This window comes from Mauremys mutica, unplaced genomic scaffold (assembly GCF_020497125.1).
Source record: "Mauremys mutica isolate MM-2020 ecotype Southern unplaced genomic scaffold, ASM2049712v1 Super-Scaffold_100198, whole genome shotgun sequence".
Lineage (NCBI taxonomy): Eukaryota > Metazoa > Chordata > Testudines > Geoemydidae > Mauremys > Mauremys mutica.
Window position 1 is genome coordinate 16325 of NW_025423285.1, and position 2147 is coordinate 18471.

At 50.2% G+C, this 2147-nt stretch overlaps 1 non-coding gene across 1 annotated transcript; it reads right to left on the reverse strand.

The window, feature by feature from the left end:
• Positions 1-469: 469 nt before the first annotated feature.
• On the reverse strand, positions 470-541 carry TRNAE-UUC. Its single transcript has one exon. It is a non-coding gene; the product is annotated as a tRNA-Glu (tRNA).
• Between the last annotated feature and the right edge of the window lie 1606 nt (positions 542-2147).

The window sequence follows — 2147 nt, forward strand, 5'->3', positions numbered from 1 at the left end:
GAAAGATCTTGCTGTTCCTGTGTCTGTGCAAGGAAAATTGTGCTTCCCTAGGAAAGAGAGGCGGGAAATGGCCCCATGATGCGACAATAGCCTCAGGATTAAGACCTAAGGACTCAGGCTGAGAACTGATAGAACTGCACTCATCTGGGATTTAACAAATTGTCTTCCCTGGAGCAGGACCAGATCCAGCGTTTTTGCCACCCCAAGTGGAAAAAGAAATAAATAAAAAAGCTGCAATCAACTGCAGCTCTACCTCTGCTGCTTTTGGTAGCAAGTTCCTTCCCTCTGAGAGGGTCAAATGGCCCCTGAAGCCTCCTCTTTCCATGGGCCACCCCAGGCACCTGCTTGCTGCACTGGCACCAGCCCTGCCATGGAGACACTGGGAAGATGGGGGAATCAGGGAAAGACCATGGATTTGTTTACATTGCAAGTGAAGAATAACTGAAGGTTTTTTGGATTAAAGTAACTTTTCCCTGACTGGGAATTGAACTGAGGCCTTGGCAGTGAAAGTGCCAAATCCTAACCACTAGACCACCAGGGAGGTGATGATGGTGCTGCTCTTCTCACTTATGCTACACTTTCTTTGGCTACTTTCTATTCACTTTCTGAAACCTCTCCATTGTCCACTCCCTGAGGGGCTAGGAGCAGAGTGCAGGAACCCCTGTGCTCAGGGTCACAACCTCAGCCCAACCCAAGTCACTGAAACAAACTCAAATGACGCTTCCTCCAGCAGGATCACAGAGACACACAAAAAATCCCCATGAGGAACAATCCTCCTCTGCCTTCATTTACCCCATCGCAACCCTCTCAGCAGCCGACTCTTGCGGGAAGGACACTGAGCTGATAGGAGCTCTGGCATAGAGACCAAGGGAGGGGAGTTGCTCCCCCTGGGTGTGAGCTGGTCACAGTCTGACTCCGTGTAACGGGGCTCTGAGCTTTGCCATCTTGTGAGTTCTGAGTGCTGAGCCCCCCGGACCCTTCTGCTGGGAGCATGCGGATTGCACAACAGCTGCAAGCCCTTTTCCCGTCTCCTTGTCCTCCTCGGCTTCCCCCGACCTTCCCCACAAATGGTTCTATCAGGCGCTGGAGGGATCTAAGCACCTGCAGGTTTCCCTGACCCACCTCTTAAGGCAAACAGTGATTCCCTTCTCTGACACTCCTGGGCCTGGGCTTCTTTTGAGTTTTTCCGCAGGGGGCCTGATTCCCTGTGAAAATGTGTGTGTGGCGTGTGGGGAACTCAGACTCAGACTCTCCCCCACTAGATGAGTCCAACAGCACCTCCACTTGGTGGGAGAATCCTAAATTCCACCCTCCCACCCTGGTTACTCTGACCAGCTAATGGCGACAGCATGTTAAATCAACCCCAGCTCTCTGGGCTAGAAAGCAGCATCTAACCAGCCTTGTGACAGCTCCGGTTTGCTCGCTGGAGACATAACGGACCAGGAAAGAAGGCAAATGTCAGACAGGGAACCTCAGCTCACAAATAAACACCCTCAGGCTCCTTCTACACTGCGACTGGGCAGTTGACTGACTTTAAATCTAGCTAGCTCAGTTGGTAGAGCATGATGGTCTTTCAGGGTGTGAAAAACCCCAAAACCAGTATAATTAAGCTGACCTAAGCCGTGGTTAGATAGTGCTAAATGAAAGGAAAGATTGTCCTGCCAATGTAGCTATTACAGGGATGGAAAACCCCCCCAGTCACTGTAGCAGCTGTCTATTCCACAGTGCTAGAGCAGTGTCACAGCAGCATTTTAAGTATAGCCAGCCTCACAATGAGACCAAATCTGGCTCTGTGGACACTCAGGAACTAGCAACATACTAATGCCTCCATAGTTGCCAGGATTCAAACCTGCGTGAGGAGACCCCAATGGATTTCTAGTCTATCACCTTAGCCACTCAGCCTCAAGTACTTAATGTACAGTTGCTTCACTACACCATGATTCTGTTCTCACAGAATTGTCACTTCAAATGGCTCAGACCAGCTTCCCCAGCAGACTCACGGCTGCATTAGTGTAAGTGTGTCCATGGCTGAACAGCAAGAGTTCCTGCCCATTTCCCTTCCAGCTGGAGCATGATGAGAGTGTGTTTGTGTTAATGACATTGCTATAGGTTGTTGTTCATTCCCCACACTGACAATTCAGACAGTC